This window comes from Bufo gargarizans, chromosome 6 (assembly GCF_014858855.1).
Source record: "Bufo gargarizans isolate SCDJY-AF-19 chromosome 6, ASM1485885v1, whole genome shotgun sequence".
Classification (NCBI taxonomy): Eukaryota; Metazoa; Chordata; class Amphibia; order Anura; family Bufonidae; genus Bufo; species Bufo gargarizans.
Genome location: NC_058085.1, coordinates 25,709,645 through 25,737,038, shown reverse-complemented (window position 1 = coordinate 25,737,038; position 27,394 = coordinate 25,709,645). Strand labels below are relative to the sequence as shown.

The 27,394-nt window shown below is 44.1% G+C and overlaps 1 pseudogene; it reads right to left on the bottom strand.

Moving 5' to 3' along the window:
* Positions 1 to 27,394, bottom strand: part of LOC122940404 — a 254,437-nt pseudogene that overhangs the window by 67,642 nt on the left and 159,401 nt on the right.

Here is a 27,394-nt window from a genome sequence, read left to right as displayed (position 1 = left end):
TGAATATTTCAGAGTCCCCCCAAATGGGAAGAGGTTACTGGAAACTGAATTCAGGAGTCCTGGAGGAAGCAGAGGTGAGACAATCCTTGGAGGACATCCTTCAGAGTCAGGTAGCTTTGCTGGATCTTTGTGATACTAAGTCAGAGTGGTGGGAGATATTCAAAGATCGGGCGGCAAAGTTCTTCCGCCAGCTCTCGAGCCTCAGGTCCCTGGACAGGTACCGCCTGTACCAGGGTCAGAGGAGGAAACTCGAGCGTCTGGTCTCGACTGGGGGTAGCCGAGAGGATATCTCCAGAGTGAAATCTTTACTCAAGAGGTGCCAGTACGATAGGCACACATCTTTGGTTTTTGAGAGAGATTTTGGGAAGTACCGCTCGCCCGAACCTTACAGAAACTGCAAGATGTCAGTGAGTAGTAAGTTGGTGACGGGACTGGTTGATAGTACAGGATCCCTGGACAGGTCCAGATCAGGGATCCTGGAAATCGTCAGATCCTTCTACTCGTGCCTCTTGGGAAAGAAGGAACTAGATCGGGACAAGATGTCGGCTTTCCTGGCTGAAATCACCCCTGAGTCAGGAGCTCACCTCTCTTTTGACGGTTTGGTGGAAGAGATCAGTAAGGAGGAAGTTATCCTGGCGATGGAAGGGTTAGCTCTGAAGAAGTCGCCAGGTCCGGATGGCTTAACATCCGAGTTTTATAAGACCTTTAAGGACTCTTTAAGTCCCCTCTTGACTGAGGTGTTCAATGAGTGTCTATCCTCGGGCACTCTGCCGAAGTCAATGAGGAGGTCAGCCCTGATCCTTCTGTCAAAGGGTAAAGATCCGAGTCGTATTGAGAACTGGCGACCCATAGCACTTCTCAATACGGACAGAAAGATTCTGGCCAAGATACTATTCAACAGGTTAGTGAAGTTTGCGCCACAACTCCTTTCGGTGGCCCAGCATTGCTCAGTTCCAGGCCGCAGCACTTTTAGTGCTGTGCTCGGTGTCCAGGAGGCAGTGGAACAGAGTAGAGCAGGTCACTGGAAGGGGTACATGCTATCCTTAGATCAGGCAAAGGTGTTTGATCGGGTGAACCACGAGTACCTCTGGTCGGTCCTTCTGAAGTATGGCCTGCCGGGGGGTTAGTTGATTGGCTAAAGACCTTGTATGCGGGGGCGGAGAGTTTCCCGCTTGTGAACGGTTGGTCTGGCGTTCGTCAGGGTTGTCCTTTGAGCCCGCTTCTATACATGTTCGCGATCGATCCCTTTCTTAAGAGGATCGGTCGTGGTCCGTTGGTGGGAGTCGGGATGGATCCGGCGGCGCCGGAAGCCACTCTGAAGGCAGCAGCGTACGCTGATGATGTCACAATTTTCGTGTCCTCGAGAGGGGAGGTGGAGTACGCGATGTCTGAGGTGGACCGCTACTCGGACGCATCCGGGTCCGTGATCAATCGGGATAAGTGTGAGAGTCTCTGGCTGGGAGGGGGTGATCCAGTTTTCGATCTCCCAGACACCCTTCCAGGGCCCCAGTCGTCAGCAAAAGTCCTAGGCATCCAATTCGGCCATGGGGATTATCCCACCCAAAATTGGGATGACAGGCTCAAGATCGCCGCTCAGAAGGTTGACCAGTGGAAGGGTTGGTCTTTGACCCTCAGGGAAAGGGTGAATCTGATCAAGACTTACCTTCTCCCTTTGCTGATCTATTTGGGCAGTGTGTGTATCTTGCCAAAGCCTCTCTGGACTAGGGTTTATAGCCTGTTCTTTCAGCTCTTATGGAGGAATAGGCTGAACCTGATCAAGAGAGAGGTGACTTATCGCACAAGGAGACTAGGGCGGTTATCTATGGTTAACCCCGTGGTGTTTCTTGTGAACACCTTTGTTAAGATAAATTTGGTGAACCTCTGGATGGAGAGGGCTCCTCCGTGGATAGTCTCCTGCAGGGGGGTGGTTTCGGCCTTTCTTCTAGGAAAGGGAGACAGGAGGGCAAGTGAAAGACTTGCGTACATCTCACGGATATCTTCAGGCTTATGTCACCCCGATTCTGAAGGTGATCCGCCGGTGGGGTTTGGAAGTGAGGGAAATCAGGACTCTGTCAAGGAGGTCCCTTGACGAGAGGGTCTTGTTGTCCCACTTTCAAAAGCCCCTGGCCCTCAAGGATTGCCCAAGCCGGGATCTAGACAAGTGGTTACAGTTGCTAAATTCAGCAAGGATCCCCTTGAAGTTTTGGGACTTGACTTGGCGCTGCTTCCAATGAAGGCTGTATGTAAAGGACAACTTGAAGTACAGGAACTCTGATGAAAGGGGTTGTCCCCGGGAGGAGTGTGGCTCCATACTGGAAAGTATGGAGCACTTCCTGCTTCATTGTCCCTTTAATACAGAGGTGTACAAACGGGTGGGAGCTTCCATTGGCTGGCCTATGCGGAGTGGGCCTATGGAGTGTTCAGAGACCTGAGAAGGAGGGACCCGTGCACAGTTTTTCTAGTCAGTATAGTGGTTAGGTTCTACACGTGGAATGCACGGTGCTTAGTTTATACACGGCAGAAAGTCCTCCTGGTGGATGAGGTTTGTAGGAACATCCTGGGTGACCTGGTGAAGGTGCGTTCTCTTGAGTATGAGAGACTGGGTACCAGTAGGGCCTCTCTCCTCTGGAGAGGCTTTGCTTTTGACGTACCATGAGTCTAGTCATACCGTTCCTGGTGGTGGGCTGATGCTTTCACCTTAGATTTTTGTTTTGTGTATATGTTGAGTTTTGGGAAAAGGCTTGCAAAGACCGAACTTGGGTCTTCGGGTAGTTTTTGTATAGTCGTAAATTATGTAGTCATGTTGCTTGTTTCTGTTAGAGATAGGGAGAGTTGGGGCCAGTTAGGTTGGAGGGTAAGGGAGGGGGGGTGTTTTTTGAGTGGGGAGGCCTGCATCTAGCCCTGGACTATGCGGACATGGGAGGACATGGGGCGAGGGGCTAGATGTGGGTGGTGGAGGAAGGGCTGGCCTCGGACTATGCGGACATGATAAAGACATGAGGCGGAGGTCAGCCCTGGGGGCTAGGGCTTGGTTAGGCAAAGTAGAATAGTCTTGTTTTGGTTTGTGTATTTTTATATAAAATGGTGATGGTAAAAAAAATATAAAAAAAAATAAATAAAAATACAATAAAAAAAAAATATATAAAAAATATATATATTTATTTATTAGGTTAAGACAAGGTTTGGTTTTAGTTTAGTTTGGCGAGGGTCGCCTTTATTTTACGTTGTCTTATGTTATGACGAGTAGTCTATTTTTCAGTTGTGTTTTTATTAGGGGTTTTTACAGTCGGGTCGGCAAGGTAAGTTTCAGTTAGGGGTTTTTTTTGTAGTTGATTTTTTAGGTCTGCTAGTTGAGATATGAATGTGAGTGTAAGTAAGGCTGGACCAGAGGGGTTATTGTTTAATTGTTGAATTTTAAAGCTCTGTTTTGTACTTTTATATAAAATAAAAAAAGAGTTACATTCACAGTATCATCAGGGGGTCATTACATCACATTCTGGGGAAATCGGACCCCGGGATGTCAGCGGCCACGTACTTAGACACAAGCCGCCCCAGGTCCGTCCCCAGCAAAACACTGGCAGGGATATTTGCGGATACCCCCACCCCCCTTACTCCTCGACCGGCGCCCCAGTCCAAATTGACCTTGGTGACGGGCAGCGCCGATTCTACTCCTCCAATCCCAGAGACAGTAAGGGATCTCCCAGGCAGTAAATCATGGGGTGCCACCAGTTCTGGCCGTACCAGCGTCATCTCAGCGCCGGTGTCTCTAAGTCCCATGGCCACCCAAACACAACACAGTGGATGGTTTCCGGGTTGATGACTGGGACGGATCCCTCGGGCACTGGGGACACATGGCTTTGAAGTGTCCTGGCTGCTTACACAGGTGGCACAGTCGGGGTTCCCCCACTGACGTGGAAAGTGTAGCAGGGGCTGGTGGCCACTTGGGCCTAGGGGCAGGGGTAGCAATGGCAGCGTGCGTCTTACCCCCTCTCCAGCCGACAGGTTTCCGGGCCTCTGAAGTCCTATTGTTGGTGTATTAATCGGCCAGGGCTGCTGTTGGAGGCCCCCTTTGGCTTCCAGTCTCAGAGGTACTGCTGTAGGTCCTCCGGGCAGTTCCACAAGAACTGTTCTGTGGCGATGAGCTCCTTCAGCTGCTGGACGGGGGTGAGCTCCAATCCGGTGGTCCATTGGTCGACCGCTCTCAGCAAGGCCTGCATGTGATCAGCCAAGCTCTGGGTAGAACCCCGGTGCAAATTCCTGAGCGTTTTCTGGTACGACTCAGGGGTTGTTATACTGCCTGACCAGAGCCTGTTTGATGTCCTAATAGCTCAGGATGGTCTCAATGGGCAGGTACCTGAAGATTTCAAGGGCTTTTCTGCTGAGCCGTGATGTGAGGCATCTGACCCACTGGTCCTCTGGCAGCTGGTACTGATGGCAGGCCGTCTCAAATGCCAACAAAAAGGTTTCCAGGTCCCCATCTTTGTCCAGTAGGGGAAAGTCCTCTGCCCGCAGTTTGGGAATCTGGACCTCTGGAGACTGACATCGGGCAGGGGAGGGCTGCTAGAATTGGAGCTTCAGCTGGCGCATTTGTAGCTGGAGCTCCCGATCGGCCTGCTCACAACGCTCTGCAGCCTCTGCTCGCTCGCAACGCTCTGCAGCCGCGAGGAGGAGCTCAGAGGTTGCCTGGTCTCCAGCCTAAAGACGGTCCATGGCAGCTTGTAGGAGAGCAGCTGAGCTGGCTTCGCTGGGGGGGATGGGCAGGTGGAGTGAGGCCCGCTGCAGACCTCACCTCTGGCAACGGGTTCCTTGGGGAGCTTTTGCTGTGCTCCCCCTCGCCTTGAAGAAAATTGCCTTCCACCTCCTCTCTGCCCCCTATCTGGACTACGTCCTCCCCGCCATCATTCATAGCATCGGCCAGCTCCTTAGCTTTGCTCCTTGTGATATTGGCCGTCATTGCAACGGATGGTCACTGACACAGACTGCAACCTGATGCCCACACACCTTATTGTATTTGCACTCAGACTGTCTACTGTTGAGCTGATCTTAAGACTCCAGCGGCAAAAGCTACTGCTGGTCATCTTTAATGTTTGGGAGTATGGGTCTCACACTCACACACACACACTAGTATCTCGATCCCACTTTGCTGCCACCAATATGTGATGAATACCACCCCTCATGCCCACTTGACGTCAACTACGTCGAGCTCACGAGACGCGGTATGGTCACTGGTTACCAAGACGTGACGTTACGCCATCCCGGAGGAGCATGTAAGGTCAGCTTGTTACAGTTTACACCGACTCCTCCTGTCCACGCGGGCACAGAGAAGCAATAAGCTGAGGGAGCCTGGTCACTGACCCAGTGAAACAGCACTTTCTCAGCCCGGGAAATCTGCCACCAGCTTCTCGTTTGATATAAGCCCGGTCCGCTAACGGGATTATATAGGGTGAGAAACCAACCAGCGGTAGCTTATAACTAGGCCAAAACACGGACGTGGGGATTCGTGATCGAGATACAAGATAGCACAAGATTAAATTATATATTTAATCGCCATAAGGGCACACTAGATATAACACAATATTCACAGAGAATATATACAGTGGTCTGAGGTTACAGATACAGGTTATATGGGTACAACAGGGTTAAGCAGAGCAAAAGTCAGTTACCGGGTAGTTGAAAGTTCTATGATGGTGGAATAGTCCTTAGCTTCAGTCGCGTGGGGGGCAGTGATATCAGCAGTTTCCAGGTCTCTCCAAACACATTTGCACGATGTGACCCCCTTTCAGAGAAAGACCCCGCCCGCTGGCTTGCATGGGCTTATGACCTGTAGCCGGCCGCGCCCCTCCCCGCCTATGGGTAGGGTCCACCCCTCCTTCTCTGGTGCTGGGAGCAAATGACCCATAAAACCCCTTAAGGTTCATAGCCCCAGACCAGAATGTCGCAGGAAGATGGTTCCGGTCCCAATTGATCAGCCTGGGTTCCGGCTACAACTAGAGTCCAAACATGGTACCGGTATTTGGTTTCTGTGGGGAGATATGGATATCTCCCTTCCCTGACATCGCCCCATTAAACAAAGACCATGCCGTACATCGTGGCCACCGGGACACAAATATGTATCCGGTTTGCGCCTGCGATGGCCGGGCGATTCATAATTCCTTATAAAATGTAGGTGCCAACATGTCTGGGAGGTAGCATTGATCCTGGTAGGGCTGATACCTCCTGCTGGGGGGGGGGGGGTCCTGCAGGATTTAGCTTGCCTCCAAACTGGCTGATGGAGGTGTGATATTCTCCACCTAGGGCCTCCTTGAAGCCTGGACCCCTAGGGCTTTCTTCCTTGTTAGCTGACAATCAGATGGCTGGGGTTTGAAGCAGGGCTCTCCTGTGGAGTTCACTACCTCTGCTATCTGTCAGCAAATGGTGTGTGTGAGGACATGGCTGACAGTAAATATTAATCCATATTCCTAATAGTTTCTATTATGTAAGCCTTACAAAGTGACTTCAGACCTGAACTGGTCCTTAAAAAGTAGGTTTTGGAAATGTTCTCAAATACTTCAAGATTTGCTTCTAAACTTCTAAGCCTTCTAACATCCCCAAAAAATAAATGTAATTTTCTAAATGATCCAAACATAAAGTAGACATATGGGAAATATAAAGTAATAACGATCATAAAAGGTATCACTATCTATTATAAAAGTAGAGACATTAAAATTAGAAAATTTGTGAATTTTCCAACATTTTTGGTAAATTTGGGATCATGAAGTACAATGTGTCACGAGAAAACAGTCTCAGAATGGCTTGGATAAGTAAAAGTGTTCCAAAGGTATTACCACATAAATTGACACATGTCAGATTTGCACAAAATGGCCTGGGCAGAGGAGCAAAAACTGGCCTGGCGTAGAAGGGGTTAAAGAAAGTGGCACAATTAAATGTCTCTCCACTTCTACAAGGTTTAGACTCTAGTGTAATGGATAATGTAGAGATGAGATCTTCAGCAGCATGATATGTTTAGGGACATACAGAAGACAAGGAGGAGCAGCTGGTGGGGAGGGTGCTCTCCAGAGGGATCTGATAAATGATGCTGTAATCTTGTAGATCACAGGATGTCAGCCACACAGGAGAGAGACAGCAAGCCTCAGACTGGAGGTCAGACTAGAGATCACATGACCAGGTGTCCATAATCAAAGGTTCAAAATGGATGGATGCATCTGAGCAGCTAGAAAATTGTTGGCGAGTTAGAATTATATGTGCTGCTGAAAATAATCCTATATAGATTTTCCAATAATCAACTTCCAATATTATCAGGGGCGGAGCTGTAAGGCAGGGGTGGGGAACCTCTGGCCCACAGGACCATTTCATGTGGCCCCCGGCCCCCTGCCAGAACATATTGTGAAAATCCTAATGACCACTTCCATTATGGAAGTGGTCATTAGCATGCGGGAGGCACAGGAAGGTGAGAACAGCGCATTGCTAGCAGTATTCACCTTCCCTGGTCTTCGTCCAGCCCCACAGGTCACAGTACAGCGTGGCCGGAAGAAGAACAGGGAGGGTAAGTGAATCTGCAAAGTGGCAGCGCCGTCCGGAGCTGGAGAGGCAATTTTATTTTTTATTTATTTTAAATGTCTGATCTGTGGTCTGGTTAGGGCTGAGGGTCTGATGAGGGTCTGATCTGAGGCTGGGGGTCTGATGAGGGTCTGATCTGAGGCTGGGGGTCTGATGAGGGTCTGATCTGAGGCTGAGGGGGTCTGATCTAATGCTGGGAATGGCCTGAAGAGGGTCTGATCTGAGGCGGATGTAGGCTGGGGGGGTCTGATAGGAGGGTGATTTGAGGCTGATGGAGGTGGGGGGCAGATCTGAGGCTGAGAAAGGGACAAAGGCAGGGACATTTGCAAAGAAAGAGGCAGGGACAGTGACAGGGAGAGCAAAAGCTGGGTGAACCCTTCTCTGGACCCCTCTGGGTTTAGCTTAGCTGCCATTAATGCCAAATAAAGAACTAAATCTAGAATATTCTCAACTTAAAAATTAGACTGCTATATGTGGTCAAAATGGCACCTGTACTATTTGTAATATATAGTGCAGGCACCAATTTGTGCTGCAAATATATAGCGCTCTAGATTTTTAAAATTGAAGTGCAGTTTCTGTAACTTACCCCTAAGTCAGTTATATCTTTGACCAAATATAGCCGTCAAATTTTTAAGTTGAGAATTTTGTATGGCCCCCGAACGATGTTACAAATATGCAAATGGGCCTCGGTAACAAAAAGGTTCCCCACCCCTGCTGTAAGGGGTGCAGTAGCTATTGGGCCTAGGAGCCTGAGGGGGCCCAAAGACCCTTGTGCCACATAAGAATAAGAAGACACCGGTACTATACAAAGTTCATGCACGTCAAGTTACATCTCTGGCTGGAGAGAAGGGGTAAAGTCAAGAATTTGGCTTGGGGAAGGGGATGCAGTTAGAATTTTCACCTCAAGCATGGCTATGTGCTTCCCTGCCCATGGCCACAAAGCACTGAGGGAAGGGGGACCAAGCTGAACTCTTGCACCCGGGCACATGAGCCTTTAGCTACGCCCCTGAATATTATATTATACTCTATGCAAGTAAGAAGCATGACTTGCATCTACATGTGCTAGAATAGAATCCGTGGTATGATCTTGGTACTGCCATTCTGACAGTAAGGAGACACCAGGAGACTGCAGCCTAGACTACAAAACCTTTGAAGAAAATGATGCATTTATCTCCTGATGTTCATGTTCAAGCTGACAATCCGGGCACAACTTTGGTTGACCATTTGTAGTATTGCATGGTCCCGGCCTAAGACGTTTCAGAAGACTGTTGTGCTACTCTTGTGAAACCACAAAAGATCTGCCGCAGTTGACAGAGAAGGCCATCTAAAAAGTCTATATAGGCAGAAAATAGTGAGAAGATCCAGACAACATGTAACGTCTATGGTCAGCTGTAATCCTGCCATCTCCATCTTTCTCATTATACAAGGATAAACCATATAATACTGGTGGATAAAACAAGACTGAAGACAAGATCTTCACAGCCTTCTACAGATCATAGGGAATATTTCATGAGGCCTTATCTCCATCTACCTGATCATCCTGTGGGATATTGCGATGTTCTTCTGAACCATCCTGTGGAAGAGGACTGGGACATCTCTCCGGTGTTCTTAGCTCTTCCTTATCTGTAGGAAACACATCCAGTGACTGAATTAATTCCTTACATACAGATAATGAGAGGACGTGTGGATTTAGTCATGTCTATTACCTGGTGATATGAGGGGCTTGTGATCCTCCATCATGATGCCCTTATATCCATCTACCTGATCATCCTGTGGGACATAGTGATGTTCTTCTGAATTATCTTGTGGAAGAAGAGGACTGGGACATCTCTCGGGGGTTGTTCTCTCTTCCTTAACTGTAGGTGTTGCAGAATCAGGATTAGATCGGATGGTCAGCCATGTTGTCTTAGTTATACATCTTGGGGCACATTTATTAAGACCGGTGTTTTAAATGCAGGTCTTAAAGCCCTAAGCTGGCGGTGGTTCTGCCGAAGTTATGAAGCGGCGCAGGCCTCTCCATAACTTCCACGCTTCCAGCACCAGTTCTAAATGAAAGACATGTCGGTGTCAGATACTATCCTGTTCACCCTCTGGAATTGTGAATGGGGTAGCGATTTTTTGACTGCAGGTGGACGATGACTCGTGAAGTGAAGTAAACTGTTGCGGTCAGTATTCTTGGTGTAAAGGTCCGTATGTATCTGACCCCTCTCGTCCTTTATAACCCATGTGTCCAGGAAATTAATTCTGGACCCGTCTGAGTGTATGGTGAACTGCAGTTCTGTCCAAATAGAGTTCATGTACTGTAAAAATTGTTTGAGGGCTCGAATGCCGCCCCGCCACACGCAGAATATGTCGTTGATAAACCTGCGCCAGAAAATGCAATGATCCTTATATAAGTCATTGTCATAGATGTATTCTTTCTCAAACCATGACGTATAACAATTAGCGTAAGGCGGTGCGGCATTCGAACCCATCGCGGTCCCCCGCCGCTGGCGGAAAAAGGTGTCCTGAAATAGGAAGTAGTTCTCGTAAAGTATGGTGGTGAGGAGACTCAGGAAAAAAATCCTTTCATTGACATTATATGTAGATGATGCCAATAGCCATTCTACTGCTCGGATGCCTTTCTGGTGTTCAATGGATGTATATAAGCTGCACACATCAAATGTGGCCAATATGTCGCTCTCCCTTAGTTCTAGGTCACATATTTGTTTCAAAAAGTCATTGGTATCCAGGAGATGTGACGGTGCCTTTTTTGTAAGTGGAGCGAGGGCTTTTTCTAGAATAATAGCTGGGGCTGACAGAATGGAATCTGTAAGTGCAACAATCGGGCGTCCTGGGGGGCTGGTTAGGGATTTATGTACCTTAGGTAATGTATAAAATACAGGTGTTGTGGGATGTTGATGTATGATATATTCCCCCATTTTTGACAAATGATCTGACCCAAGAGCGAGTCAAAAGAACCACCCCATAAATGCACATCCAACCATGAAGGGATACAAAAATATATATGAAGTTTATTTAGACACAACAACACACACGCATTAAAAATTGTATACAATATGGAACAAAGTGCGGTATGCAATAAATATATGTAACCGACACACACAGGTCCACTGAGTTATCACATATTAATGTATGCGTTATCAACCAGCATATAAAACAATACAATGAATCACATATAGCAAATGTTAGGTAGGGTAAGACCACTAGAATTAAAAATTCAGACAGACCGACATGGGGTCAAATATCAAGAGCCAAACCTACATAGCCAGCTGGTGCAGTGGACCTGGAGACATAACAAGCGCCCAACGCGTATCGCCGGAACAATCCGGCTTCCTCAGGGGTACAGGACTGTGTGTTGGGGCGTCAGTTAATATAGGGTGTTATATAAGGTATAACTACATTCACCTGTGCAGCAGGAACTGTGGTCAGTGTGTGAGTATATCGAACTCCAGTCAGAGTAGGAAACCGGAAGTGCGAATCACATGATCGGCTGGTGGAACGCATGGTGGAACGCATATGCGCTCCACCAGCCAAAACACAGCCACAAAACAGGAAAGGACACGGTGACATAAGGAAAACATAGATATTCATACTGAGCATTATTAAATGTAGTTGTTTGAAGCATCAGAAACAATGACAGGCAAAAATGGTAAGCAATTAGGAAGATGTTCCGAAACCGGATGTGAGTAATCACACAACCGGAAGTAAGGTGCCGCTGTGGAACGCATGGTGGAACGCACGGTGCGCTCCACTATAAATAGTGGAGCGCACGATGCGTCCAGCACACGCACAGAGGCACGGCAATCTACTGGAGAGGGAAGGGGAGGCGGAACCAAAGGAGTTGGGGGTAATGTGATGACAATGAGCAGGACAGAACTCGATCTATATAACTGTCTCTGCATATCTATGGGGCAGGCAATATTATACATAATCAGACATAAACCTGATGTGCCCAAATGGTATGCTGAACACATGTCCAGACATTAAATACGCATAAATAATGATAATAATAATAAATAATAATATAACAAATATATAACACATACATGGCAGTGGGCACACTGTTGGAGAATTGGACATATATATATACATGCATAATTTGTATATATAATGCATGAGGAGGACATAGACATAAATCATATATAATATGGTAAGTACATAAGAAGGCATATAGATACATCGATCAAGCATACCTGACCAAACACCTTTATTCCTGGTGTTTGTCAGTGATCCCAATACATATCTCTACAAGAACATCAGCATTAATAAAAGTGAACAATAATACATTTGTAGTATGCAATGTACATGCATAATAATGGATGACCCTAATATGAGATCCAAAATCAATAAAGGACCTACAAAGAAAGGTAAGAAATTTATGACAAAGTGAAACCAGCGTGGGAAGACCACAACTGTGGAAGTGAAAAGAATGGTGGATACAAAAGTGCCCGAATGGTGGTGAGGAGACTCAGGAAAAAATTCCTTTCATTGACATTATATGTAGATGATGCCAATAGCCATTCTACTGCTCGGATGCCTTTCTGGTGTTCAATGGATGTATATAAGCTGCACACATCAAATGTGGCCAATATGTCGCTCTCCCTTAGTTCTAGGTCACGTATTTGTTTCAAAAAGTCATTGGTATCCAGGAGATGTGACGGTGCCTTTTTTGGAAGTGGAGCGAGGGCTTTTTCTAGAATAATAGCTGGGGCTGACAGAATGGAATCTGTAAGTGCAACAATCGGGCGTCCTGGGGGGCTGGTCAGGGATTTATGTACCTTAGGTAATGTATAAAATACAGGTGTTGTGGGATGTTGATGTATGATATATTCCCCCATTTTTATGTCAATAGTGTTATTTTTCACAAATTCTATGTTGATCCCCTGTAATTCTGCTTTAATGGTGTATACGGGGTCACTTGTCAGTGGCTGATATGTATCGACATTAGACAATTGTTGCAAAATCTCATCCACATAATACTTCCTATCCAGTACGACCAGGGCTCCCCCTTATCTGCAGGCTTCACGATGAAGGACTTATCCTCTAAGAGCTGTGTAAGGGCATCCCTTTCCAAACGTGACAGGTTTTGTGACATATGACAGTCACCTGTCCGGAAGCCATGCGTATTTTGCAAGATATCACGTTGTACCAGAGATATGAACGTTTCAATAGGATGGTACGTTTTTGGGGGCTGAAATTTACTTTTGGTCCTTAAACCAAACTGTTGTAGGGATAGTTTTGACACGTCCATTATCTCATTGGTACAAAAAACGAGAAGCCTATTGGATCCATCGTCTGCAAACCCTAGAACCGAAGGGGTTAAATCGTGACTATGATCTGAACAGTTTCCTTTAGATATTGTCTGTTGTTACCCTTTCAACATATTCCCTTTCTCTTTCTTCCACAGAGAACTTGTTGGATTCCAAAATCTATGTCATGCAGTGTCTGATCAGGGCGGAAGTTTATCGTTCTACATATAATGTTTCATCTCTAATACCTTTTACCATCATAACAATGCTTTGTATGCTGCAGCACTGTATAGTATGGTGGGCAGCACATTTATCACCTCTGTTCTTGTGAATCCTTTGTAGCATGTAGCTTCCAGCTTTTTACACCATTAGAATAATATGCAGTAAAATATAGCAGTGTAAAGTATGGTGTTTAGCTCTGGAAAGTATAACATAAGCATCATGCAAGCTTACCATTCAATATTCTATAATCATTATTATGTAAGATTATTTGCAACATTTTGTATCTATAATATATTGCTTATCACATTACAGCAGTGTAAAGCATGGTGATTTGTGAATTTATGACATGTTTTCTTCAGCGGATTCTGTTTTCAGTTTCCAGCACTAAACACCACTATAACTATGTGCAGCATAATACAGCACTATAAAGCATGGTGCCCGAACCACTAATGACATTCTTGCATAAATATCCATTTCTGTATTGTTGTGCCCTCTGTTTACGACGTTGCTATGGTTACCTATGTCATTTCCGGCTCCATCGTGGGCTATTTAAACATGTTTCTTGCTTGCAAAGATTATGTTAGACAAAGTCTCTCAGCAGCCGAAACGCGTCACTAACTATTTGTATGTGACCATTAAAATTACTTGAAAATCATAACTGAAGCGAGTGCCGGTCCTCTCTATACTAGTATCTGTGGATCTTCCCTGGACACGCGCACCGCATCGCAGACAGCGGAGTGCCGCCTGTATCTTCTCTGGATCTGATCTTCATCTAAGTCACAACAATAGACAATCACAGTCTGCTTAAACTAATAACACACAAAGAATTACATGTTACCGTGTTTTTATCGAACACACCATGTAAACCTTCACAGTGCAGGTGGACAAAGTATGTGAACCCTTGGATTTAATAACTGGTTGAACCTCCTTTTGGCAGCAATAACTTCAACCAAACGTTTCCTGTAGTTGCAGATCAGACGTGCACAACGGTCAGGAGTAATTCTTGACCATTTCTCTTTACAGAACTGTTTCAGTTTAGCAATATTCTTGGGATGTCTGGTGTGAATCTCCTTCTTGAGGTCATGCCACAGCATCTCAATCGCGTTGAGGTCGGGACTCTGACTGGACCACTCCAGAAGGTGTATTTTCTTCTGTTTAAGCCATTCTGTTGTTGATTTACTGCTATGCTTTGGGTCGTTGTCCTGTTGCAAACCCCATCTTCTGCTGAGCTTCAGCAAGTGGACAGATGGCCTTAAGTTCTCCCGCAAAATGTCTTGATAAACTTGAGAATTAATTTTTCCTTCGATGACAGCAATCCGTATAGGCCCTGACGCAGCAAAGCAGCCCCAAACCATGATGCCCCCACCACCATACTTCACAGTTGGGATGAGGTTTTGATGTTGGTGTGCTGTGCCTCTTTTTCTCCACACATAGTGTTGTGTGTTTCTTCCAAACAACTCAACTTTGGTTTCATCTGTCCACAGAATATTTTGCCAGTACTGCTGTGGAACATCCAGGTGCTCTTGTACAAACTGTAAACGTGCAGCAATGTTTTTTTTGGACAGCAGTGGCTTCCATATGCCAGAGACTTTTGTAAGTCTTTAGCTGACACTTTAGGATTCTTCTTCCCCTCATTGAGCAGTCTGCGCTGTGCTCTTGCAGTCATCTTTACAGGACGGCCACTCCTAGGGAGAGTAGCAGCAGTGCTGAACTTTCTCCATTTATAGACAATTTGTCTTACCGTGGACTGATGAACAGCAAGGCTTTTGGAGATACTTTTATAACCCTTTCCAGCTTTATGCAAGTCAACAATTCTTAATCGTAGGTCTTCTGAGAGCTCTTTTGTGCGAGGCATCATTCACATCAGGCAATGCTTCTTGTGAAAAGCAAACCCAGAACTGGTGTGTGTTTTTTTTATAGGGCAGGGCAGCTGTAACCAACACCTCCAATCTCATCTCATTGATTGGACTCCAGTTGGTGGACACCTCACTCCAATTAGCTCTTGGAGATGTCATTAGTCTAGGGGTTCACATACTTTTTCCACCTGCACTGTGAATGTTTACATGGTGTGTTCAATAAAAACATGGTAACATTTAATTCTGTGTGTGTTATTAGGCTAAGCAGACTGTGATTGTCTATTGTTGTGACTTAGATAAAGATCAGATCACATTTTATGACCAATTTGTGCAGAAATCCAAATCATTCCAAAGGGTTCACATACTTTTTCTTGCAACTGTATATAAATATATATATATATTTATATATATATATAGATATATATATATATATATATATATATATATATATATATATATATATATGTGTAGACTTTGATATCCTATTATCTGTGATGAATGTCAGCCATCTTTCCTTGTCTTATTTGAGTTCGGTATCCTTTGGACTTAGAATCCCTAACTTCAGAGTAACGATCTGTACAGAAGTGTTGACACAGTCTGGTCTTGTAAGAAGATTTAGACAGATTCTGTAAGAGGCATTTACTCAGATAAGGGAATATGCTGAGTTTTGATTTATTCCCAGTGAGTAAAAAGAATATAATTTTACCACATATTGTAAGGTTTATTTGAATAATCACATACAAGCATTTTTGTTTTTTATATCATTGGTTTCAATAGGTGTTTTATATAACTAAGAGTATGGTAATTACAGATATATTCATTCAATGTTAGAAATTGAGGTGGAAATTCCTAGGTAGTTTAAAGGGAACCTGTCATCAGCTTTATGCTGACCTCACTGAGGGCAGCATAAATTAGTGACAGAAATGCTGATGTCAGCGGTGTGTCACTTATGAGCTAAAAGTAAGTGGTTGCCGAGAACCAGCATCATAATCATTGCAGCCCAGTGCTTGAAAAGAGTCAAATCTACCTGGGAAGAGTCATGGTTACCCATAATCTCCTGCTCTTTCGCCCATCTGCTGATGATTGGCAGTTCTCTCCTACAGAGAAAGGGAGAAAACTAGGTAGAAGACTGTCAGTCATCAGCAGGTGGGCAGGAGAGCAGGAATTCAGGAATAACCAGGACTCTTCTCCGGTGGCCATGACTCTTTACCAGGCCCAGTCTGGTTCTCGGCAACCACTTACTTTTTACTTATAAATGACAGACCGCTGAAATCAACTCGCCTGTCTCTACTTTATTCTGTCGTTAGTATGAGCAGCATAAAGTTGATGAGAGGTTCCCTTTAAGAGTACTATGTCAGAGACTGGTGTAAGTTAATGATCTCTTTCTTAGAAGATTTCCTGAAGGAGAATTGTGGAATTGTGGATACAGGTGATCATAAACAAACCTTGTATCGTTACCAAACAATGACCAAGAGTGTCGTAGTGTGTGTAGGGAATGAATTAGGTTTAGTCAGAGATTTAGAGAGACTAGATGTTTGACAAAAGATAAACTTCATTGTCTCTTTCAGATCTCTTCACGGTTCTGTCTGGAATCTCAGTTAAAGTTTATCCCTTCTTTAAATGAGTAGATTAATATACAGAAAATAGCTATAATTGCTAAGACTTTTTACATGGAGCCTTAGTGCCATCTAGTGTTAGAGTAAAATTAAGACCTAGATTGCAAAATCACTGGGGGAGTCCTTTTAGTGATAAGTTGTTGTCACTAGTTAACCCCTTAGGGACACAGCCTTTTTACACCTTAGGACCAGGCCATTTTTTGAAAATCTGACCAGTGTCACTTTAAGTGATGATAACTTTAAAACGCTTTGACTTATCCAGGCCATTCTGAGATTGTTTTTTCGTCACATATTGTACTTCATGACACTGGTAAAATAAAGTTAAAAAAAATATTTTTTTTTGTAATAAAAATATGTCAAATTTACCAAAAATTGGGAAAAATTTGCAAATTTCAAAGTTTCAGTTTCTCTACTTCTGTAATACATAGTAATACCCTTAACCCCTTAAGGACCGGGCTCATTTTCACCTTAAGGACCAGGCCATTTTTTGCAAATCTGACCAGTGTCACTTTAAGTGCTGATAACTTTAAAACACTTTGACTTATCCAGGCCATTCTGAGATTGTTTTTTCGTCACATATTGTACTTCATGACACTGGTAAAATAAAGTCAAAAAAATTAATTTTTTTGCATAATAAAATACCTAATTTACCAAAAATTTGGAAAAATTAGAAAAATTTCAAAGTTTCAGTTTCTCTACTTCTGTAATACATAGTAATACCCCCAAAAATTGTGATGACTTAACATTCCCCATATGTCTACTTCATGTTTGAATTATTTTGGGAATGATATTTTATTTTTTGGGGATGTTACAAGGCTTAGAAGTTTAGAAGCAAATCTTGAAATTTTTCAGAAATTTACAAAAACCCAATTTTTAGGGACCACTACAGCTCTGAAGTCACTTTGCGAGGCTTACATAATAGAAACCGCCCAAAAATGACCCCATTCTATAAACTACACCCCTCAAGGTATTCAAAACTGATTTTACAAACTCCGTTAACCCTTTAGGTGTTGCACAAGAGTTATTGGCAAATTGGGATGAAATTTGAGAATTTCATTTTTTTGCCTAATTTTCCATTTTAACCCATTTTTTCCACTAACAAAGCAAGGGTTAACAGCCAAACAATACTGTATCTTTATTGCCCTGACTCTGCTGTTTACAGAAACACCCAATATGTGTCCGTAAACTACTGTACGGCCAGACAGCGGGGCGTAGAGTGAAAGGTGCGCCGTATGGTTTTTGGAAGCCAGATTTTGCTGGACAGTTTTTTTGACACCATGTCCCATTTGAAGCCCCCTGATGCACCCCTAGAGTAGAAACTCCATAAAGTGACCCCATCTAAGAAACTACACCCCTCAAGGTATTCAAAACTGATTTTACAAACTTCGTTAACCCTTTAGGTGTTGCACAAGAGTTATTGGCAAATTGGGATGAAATTTGAGAATTTCATTTTTTTGCCTAATTTTCCATTTTAACCCATTTTTTCCACTAACAAAGCAAGGGTTAACAGCCAAACAAGACTGTATCTTTATTGCCCTGACTCTGCTGTTTACAGAAACACCCCAAATGTGGCCGTAAACTACTGTACGGCCACACAGCGGGGCGTAGAGTGAAAGGTGCGCCGTATGGTTTTTGGAAGCCAGATTTTGCTGGACAGTTTTTTTTACACCATGTCCCATTTGAAGCCCCCCTGATGCACCCCTAGAGTAGAAACTCCAAAAAAGTGACCCTATCTAAGAAACTACACCCCTCAAGGTATTCAAAACTGATTTTACAAACTTTGTCAACCCTTTAGGTGTTGCACAAGATTTAATGGAAAATAGAGATACAATTTCAAAATTTCACTTTTTTGGCAGATTTTCCATTTTAATATTTTTTTTCCAGTTACAAAGCAAGGGTTAACAGCCAAACAAAACTCATTATTTATGGCCCTGATTCTGTAGTTTACAGAAACACCCCATATGTGGTCGTAAACTGCTGTACGGGCACACGACAGGGCGCAGAAGGAAAGGAATGCCATACGGTTTTTGGAAGGCAGATTTTGCTGGACAGTTTTTTTGACACCATGTCCCATTTGAAGCCCCCTGATGCACCCCTAGAGTAGAAACTCCAAAAAAGTGACCCCATCTAAGAAACTACACCCCTCAAGGTATTCAAAACTGATTTCACAAACTTTGTCAACCCTTTAGGTGTTGCACAAGATTTAATGGAAAATAGAGATACAATTTCAAAATGTCACTTTTTTGGAAGATTTTCCATTTTAATATTTTTTTTCCAGTTACAAAGCAAGGGTTAACAGCCAAACAAAACTCATTATTTATGGCCCTGATTCTGTAGTTTACAGAAACACCCCATATGTGGTCGTAAACTGCTGTACGGGCACACGACAGGGCGCAGAAGGAAAGGAATGCCATACGGTTTTTGGAAGGCAGATTTTGCTGGACAGTTTTTTTGACACCATGTCCCATTTGAAGCCCCCCTGATGCACCCCTAGAGTAGAAACTCCAAAAAAGTGACCCCATTTTAGAAAGTACGGAATAGGGTGGCAGTATTGTTGGTACTAGTTTAGGGTACATATGATTTTTGGTTGCTCTATATTACACTTTTTGTGCGGCAAGGTAACAAGAAATAGCTTTTTTGGCACGTTTTTTTTTTGTTATTTACAACATTCATCTGACAGGTTAGATCATGTGGTAATTTTATAGAGCAGGTTGTCACGGACGCGGCGATACCTAATATGTATACAATTTTTTTTATTTATGTAAGTTTTATACAATAACTTCATTTTTAAAACCCAAAAATTGTTTAGTGTCTCCATAGTCTAAGAGCCATAGTTTTTACAGTTTTTGGGCGATTATCTTGAGTAGGGTCTAATTTTTTGCGGGATGAGATGACTGTTTGATTGGCACTATTTTGGGGTGCATATGACTTTTTGATCGCTTGCTATTACACTTTTTGTGACGTAAGATGGCAAAAAATTGCTTTTTTTACACTTTTTTTTTTCTTTTTTTTTACGGTGGTCACCTGAGGGGTTAGGTCATGTGATAATTTTATAGAGCCGGTCGATACGGACGCGGCGATACCTAATATGTATACTTTATTTTTATTTATAAAAGTTTTACACAATTATTTTATTTTTGAAACAAAAAAAATCATGTTTTAGTGTTTCCATAGTCTAAGAGCCATAGTTTTTTCAGTTTTTGGGCGATTATCTTGAGTAGGGTCTCATTTTTTGCGGGATGAGATGACGGTTTTATTGGTACTATTTTGGCGTACATGCGACTTTTTTGATCACTTTTATTACCTTTTTTGGGAAGTAAGGTGGGCAAAATTTCAATTTTCTCATAGTTTTTATTTTTTTATTTTTATGGCGTTCACCGTGCGGGGAAAGTAACATGACCGTTTTATAGATCAGGTCGTTACGGACGCGGCGATACCTAATATGTGTAGTGTATTTTTTTATTTTTATTTTTATTCAGTGATAAATGTTTTTTTATTTTATCTTAACTTTTTTCACTTTTTTTTAAAAAAATTGGACCCAGACCCACTTGGTTCTTGAAGATCCAGTGGGTCTGATGTCTGTAAAATACAGTACAGAAACTATATAGGTTTCTGCACTGTATTTTACTTACACTGAACAGATCTATGCTTTCAGCACAGATCTGTTCAGCACCATGGACAGCAGGACGCCTGAGCAGGCGTCCTGTTGCCATGGGAACCTTCCCCGTCTGTCACAACTTCGCAGACGGGGAAGGGTGAGGACGGGGCTTCGGGGGGCTCTCTGGGGGCTCTCTCCCTCTCCCATCGGGGGGCTGCAAAGGCACAGCAGCCCCCCGATCGGAGAGGGAGGGAGCTCCTTGCGCTGTTAACCTTTTCCATACAGCGGTCCGTACGGACCGCTGCATGGAAAGGGTTAAACGGCTGACATCGCATCACCGATGTCAGCCGTTTATACCAGGGTGCCAGCAATGTGCTGGCACCCTGGTATAACCCACTAGACGCCAACGATTATGCAATGGGAGGCGGGCGGGGGATCGCGATCCCGCCTGCCGCACCGCCCGCCTCCCGCAACGCCCCCACCGCCTGCGACACCCCCCCTGCACCACCCGCCGCCATCAAATCATGCAGGGGTGCAGGGGGGGGGGTGCGCAATATTGATTTTAGGCACTCTGAAGTTTCTGATCCCCGCGGTCAGGGACCGCGGGGATCAGAAACTGCAAAAAGCGCAGCAAACCGCAGGTCTGAATTGACCTGCGGTTTGCTGCGATCGCCGACACGGGGGGGTCAAATGACCCCCCCCTGCATTGTTACGGGATGCCGGCTGAATGATTTCAGCCGGCGTCCCGTTCCGATTAACCCCCGCGGCGCCGGAATGCAGATTTTAAGTCAGGACGTACCGGTACGTCCTCGGTCCTTAAGGACTCGGGAAATAGGGCGTACCGGTACGTCCTCGGTCCTTAAGGGGTTAAAAATTGTGATGACTTTACATTCCCCATATGTCTACTTCATGTTTGAATTATTTTGGGAATGATATTTTATTTTTTGGGGATGTTACAAGGCTTAGAAGTTTAGAAGCAAATCTTGAAATTTTTCAGAAATTTACAAAAACCCAATTTTTAGAGACCACTACAGCTCTGAAGTCACTTTGCGAGGCTTACATAATAGAAACCACCCAAAAATGACCCCATTCTATAAACTACACCCCTCAAGGTATTCAAAACTGATTTTACAAACTTTGTTAACCCTTTAGGTGTTGCACAAGAGTTATTGGCAAATGGGGATGAAATTTGAGAATTTCATTTTATTGCCTAATTTTCCATTTTAACCAATTTTTTCCACTAACAAAGCAAGGGTTAACAGCCAAACAAGACTGTATCTTTATTGCCCTGACTCTGCCGTTTACAGAAACACCCCATATGTGGCCGTAAACTACTGTACGGCCACACAGCGGGGCGTAGAGTGAAAGGTGCGCTGTATGGTTTTTGGAAGGCAGGTTTTGCTGGACTGGTTTTTTGACACCATGTCCCATTTGAAGCCCCCTGATGCACCTCTAGAGTAGAAACTCCATAAAAGTGACCCCATCTAAGAAACTACACCCCTCAAGGTATACAAAACTGATTTTACAAACTTTGTTAACCCTTTAGGTGTTGCACAAGATTTAATGGAAAATAGAGATACAATTTCAAAATTTCACTTTTTTGGCAGATTTTCCATTTTAATATTTTTTTTCCAATTACAAAGCAAGGGTTAACAGCCAAACAAAACTCGTTATTTATGGCCCTGATTCTGTACTTTACAGAAACACCCCATATGTGGTCGTAAACCGCTGTACGGGCACACGGCAGGGCACAGAAGGAAAGGAATGCCATACGGTTTTTGGAAGGCAGATTTTGCTGGACTGGTTTTTTGACACCATGTCCCATTTGAAGCCCCCTGATGCACCCCTAGAGTAGAAACTCCAAAAAAGTGACCCCATTTTAGAAACTACGGGATAGGGTGGCAGTTTTGTTGGTACAAGTTTAGGGTACATATGATTTTTGGTTGCTCTATATTACACTTTTTGTGCGGCAAGGTAACAAGAAATTGCTTTTTTGGCACCGTTTTTTTTTTTTGTTATTTACACCATTCATCTGACAGGTTAGATCATGACGTAATTTTAAAGAGCAGGTTGTCACGGACACGGTGATACCCAATATGTATACAATTTTTTTTATTTATGTACGTTTTACACAATAATTTCATTTTTAAAACAAAAAAAATGTTTTAGTGTCTCCATAGTCTAAGAGCCATAGTTTTTTAAATTTTTGGGCGATTATCTTAAGTAGGGTCTCATTTTTTGTGGGATGAGATGACGGTTTGATTGGCACTATTTTGGGGTGCACATGACTTTTTGATTGCTTGCTATTACACTTTTTGTGACGGAAGATGACAAAAAAATGGCTTTTTTTACACCGTTTTTATTTTAATTTTTTTACGGTGGTCATCTGAGGGGTTAGTTCATGTGATATTTTTATAGAGCCGGTCAATACGGACGCGGCGATACCTAATATGTATACTTTTTTTTTATTTATGTAAGTTTTACACAATGATTTCATTTTTGAAACAAAAGAAATCATGTTTTAGTGTTTCCATAGTCTAAGAGCCATAACTTTTTCAGTTTTTGGGCGATTATCTTGGGTAGGGTATGATTTTTGCGGGATGAGATAACGGTTTGATTGTTACAATTTTGGCGTAGATGCGACTTTTTTGATCACTTTTATTAACTTTTTTGGGAAGTAAGGTGGGCAAAATTCCAATTTCATCATAGTTTTTAATTTTTTATTTTTATGGCGTTCACCGTTCGGGTAAAGTAACATGACCGTTTTATAGATCAGGTCGTTACGGACGCGGCGATACCAAACATGTGTAGGGAATTTTATTTTTTTCATTTTTAATCAGTGATAAATGTGTTTTTTGATTTTTACTTTATTTTTCACTTTTTTCACATTTTTTTTGACCCAGACCCACTTGGTTCTTGAAGATCCAGTGGGTCTGATGTCTGCATAATACAGTACAGTACAATATATATTGCACTGTACTATATTTTACTTACACTGAACAGATCTATGCTTTCAGCACAGATCTGTTCAGCACCATGGACAGCAGGACGCCTGAGAGGCGTCCTGTTGCCATGGGAACCTTCCCCGTCTGCTCAGTAGTGGCCAGAACTGCGCAGACGGGGAAGGGTAAGGACGGGACTTGGGGGGCTGCCTGGAAGCTCTCTCCCTCTCCATTCGGGGGACTGCAAAGGCACAGCAGCCCCCCGATCGGAGAGGGAGGGAGCTCCCTCTTACTGTTAACCTTTTCCATACAGCGGTCCGTACGGACCGCTGTATGGAAAGGGTTAAACGGCTGACATCGCATCACCGATGTCAGCCGTTTATACCAGGGTGCCAGCAATGTGCTGGCACCCTGGTATAACCCACTAGACGCCAACGATTACGCAATGGGAGGCGGGCGGGGGATCGCGATCCCGCCTACCGCACCGCCCGCCTCCCGCACCGCCCGCACCGCCCGCAACCCTCCCCCTGCACCTCCCACCGTGCTCGAATAACTCAGGGGTGCAGGGGGGAGGGATACATTTATATTTTACCAATGCAAAAGTTTCTGATCCCCGCGGTCAGGGACCGCGGGGATCAGAAACTGCAGAAATCGCAGCAAACCGCAGGTCTGAATTGACCTGCGGTTTGCCGCGATCGCCAACATGGGGGGGTCACGGGACCCCCCCGCACATTTAGCCTAGGTGCCTGCTCAATGATTTGAGCAGGCACCGGGTTCCGATCACTGCCAGCCGCACGGCAGTGATCGAAAATGCACAGGGCGTACATGTACGCCCTGTGTCCTTAAGTACCAGGGCACAAGGGCGTACCTGTACGCCCTGTGTCCTTAAGGGGTTAAAGGGGTTATCCGAGTAATTTTTTTTATTCTATGTTCCTAACTAAGCAAATATAACAGCTTTCCAATTCACTCACTTTATTTCCAGTGGCTGGTTTCTCAGATTTCACTAAGGGGCACATGACCTGTGATGTCAGCTTCTCTCTCTGTGCTGATAATGTTCGTTTACAAGCCTGTAAACGAGACATCACTGTGCTGGCCACACCCCCCTTCACTGCCTTCTAATCTTTGCTAGGATACTTAACCCCTTCAGCTGCACAGCTCTGCAGGCAGTGAGGAGACAATGCTGGGCACTGGAGCTGATCTACTAACTAGAGAGAGCATTACACAAGAAGGTAGGGGGAAGATCCTGTGTGTATTAGCAGTGTCATTATACAGCTGGGACTTGTAGTCCTACACATACAACATGCTGCGGAGTCTCCCAGCAGGCAGACATGACACTCGGCAGCTCTTGTATCCACTCCCTTAGCAGTGTCATTATACAGCTGGGACTTGTAGTCCTACACATACAACATGCTGCTGAGTCTCCCAGCAGGCAGACATGTCACTCAGGGCAGCTCTTGTATTCACTCCCTTAGCAGTGTCATTATACAGCTGGGACTTGTAGTCCTACACATACAACATGCTGCAGAGTCTCCCAGCAGGCAGACATGTCACTCAGGGCAGCACTTGTATTCACTCCCTTAGCAGTGTAATTATACAGCTGGGACTTGTAGTCCTACACATACAACATGGTGCAGAGTCTCCCAGCAGGCAGACATGTCACTCAGGGCAGCTCTTGTATCCACTCCCTTAGCAGTGTCATTATACAGCTGAGACTTGTAGTCCTACACATACAACATGCTGCAGAGTCTCCCAGCAGGCAGACATGTCACTCAGGGCAGCTCTTGTATCCACTCCCTTAGCAGTGTCATTATACAGCTGGGACTTGTAGTCCTACACATACAACATGCTGCAGAGTCTTCCAGCAGGCAGACATGTCACTCAGGGCAGCACTTGTATCCACTCCCTTAGCAGTGTCATTATACAGCTGGGACTTGTAGTCCTACACATACAACATGCTGCAGAGTCTCCCAGCAGGCAGACATGTCACTCAGGGCAGCTCTTGTAGCCACTCCCTTAGCAGTGTCATTATACAGCTGGGACTTGTAGTCCTACACATACAACATGCTGCAGAGTCTCCCAGCAGGCAGACATGTCACTCAGGGCAGCTCTTGTATTCACTCCCTTAGCAGTGTCATTATACAGCTGGGACTTGTAGTCCTACACATACAACATGCTGCAGAGTCTCCCAGCAGGCAGACATGTCACTCAGGGCAGCTCTGTATTCACTCCCTTAGCAGTGTCATTATACAGCTGAGACTTGTAGTCCTACACATACAACATGCTGCGGAGTCTCCCAGCAGGCAGACATGACACTCGGCAGCTCTTGTATCCACTCCCTTAGCAGTGTCATTATACAGCTGGGACTTGTAGTCCTACACATACAACATGCTGCTGAGTCTCCCAGCAGGCAGACATGTCACTCAGGGCAGCACTTGTATTCACTCCCTTAGCAGTGTAATTATACAGCTGGGACTTGTAGTCCTACACATACAACATGGTGCAGAGTCTCCCAGCAGGCAGACATGTCACTCAGGGCAGCTCTTGTATCCACTCCCTTAGCAGTGTCATTATACAGCTGGGACTTGTAGTCCTACACATACAACATGCTGCAGAGTCTCCCAGCAGGCAGACATGTCACTCAGGGCAGCTCTTGTATCCACTCCCTTAGCAGTGTCATTATACAGCTGGGACTTGTAGTCCTACACATACAACATGCTGCAGAGTCTCCCAGCAGGCAGACATGTCACTCAGGGCAGCTCTTGTAATCACTCCCTTAGCAGTGTCATTATACAGCTGGGACTTGTAGTCCTACACATACAACATGCTGCAGAATCTCCCAGCAGGCAGACATGTCACTCAGGGCAGCTCTGTATCCACTCCCTTAGCAGTGTCATTATACAGCTGGGACTTGTAGTCTTATACATACAACATGCTGCTGAGTCTCCCAGCAGGCAGACAGGTCACTCAGGGCAGCTCTTGTAGCCACTCCCTTAGCAGTGCAGGGGGAGGGGCAGAGATTGGTGTTATTGCAAGTAACCAAAGAGCCAGAAAAGAACCACGGAGATTAGGAAATATATATATATATTTTTTTTGCATAAAACTTGCTTCGCTCAGTTATATATCAGATTTTCAGTGCTATATATTTTTTTTTTCATAACGCGGACAACCCCTTTAATGATACAACTAGACCAATCCTATTTTTGAATGGGATAAAAAGGAGGCATCAGCTCTTTGAGGGGGAGTTCTCTGAGAATAATCTTCCTAATCTCCATCTGATCCACTTACCTGAGAGGATCATCCATCCAACCATCCATCCGATTGACTACCTATCCAGCTATTGGTGGCAGCCATCTTGAAAACCACACCGTGATAGAAGATAGGACTTATGGAATTATAGACCTGCACCTTGAAACTGATTTCTACTAGCCGATACACTGGTATAGTATTAATTTGCCTATAGTTTGTAGGAGATTTAATATAATATAAATATATATTCAATTAACCCTACTTTGTGTATAGTATCTGTTTTGGAATAAGGCTGGGGTGTACCTGCAGTATCATTCTAAACCGTGCTCCAATCCAGGGAGATTGTAAATATACTGGTGAGAACACGGCATCATCTCCAAGGAACGGAGTTCAGTTCTAGGCCGGTATATATGTATATATATCTGTATAGATAAAAGATGAAATATGGTATAAACTAGATTTGGGTTAATATGATATCTGTCGGCTGAGAGAAATCAGATATCAAATTGCTTTAAATATAATTGGAGGTATTGTCATAATAAGGCATTGTAGTGGATATATATATATATATATATATATATATATATATATATATATATATACTCTAGATTACCTGGGCTGGCTTAAAAATTTGCATATCATTGATTGAATTTCATTTGTCACAGATTTTCTTATATATTAGTTTGCACTGTATTATTGTAATTTAATAAATATAGATTTTGATTTACCACTGCCTTCTTTTTGTCATCTAACTTAGCGGAGATCACGAGCTCTCTTTAGCTTGGTATTTATGAGAATAGGTTAGAATCTCCTCCTTTACAGATTCTAATTTATTCACATAAATAATATAGGCTGTTAATCGGAGACAGCATAAATAATCCGACATAAGTATGATAATGATGGAATCTGTGTGTAAACCACTGAAGTCTACGTACAGCGACACACTGCGGAAAACTGGAATTAAAATATTAATGATTCCTTTGTCCTCTGAGGTATAAAGGACGGTGTCCAGGACTTATAACATAGCGCTGCCTTTTACCACGGCTGTAATTCACTTCCATTTACCTCTTATGCCATAATCTGCCTACATTTTACATTGACTTCA